Genomic DNA, 206 nt, shown 5'->3' on the forward strand with positions numbered 1-206 from the left:
GCTGCTGGTCGTACAAGATTGCATGTCTGCAGCATCCTTAAAGCGTAAACCAAGTGCAAGGGGAGGTAAAAACATTTCCATCCTTACAGATTTTCCATAAGTCCGAAGTGAATGCAGAGAATGTTAGATCGGGGTGTACGTGTCTATCAGTGTAAATTTGGGAATCAGTTTGATAATTTAAGTGTGAGTGTGAAGTGTGTGTGAGT

Source organism: Aplysia californica, unplaced genomic scaffold, assembly GCF_000002075.1.
Source record: "Aplysia californica isolate F4 #8 unplaced genomic scaffold, AplCal3.0 scaffold00026, whole genome shotgun sequence".
Classification (NCBI taxonomy): Eukaryota; Metazoa; Mollusca; class Gastropoda; order Aplysiida; family Aplysiidae; genus Aplysia; species Aplysia californica.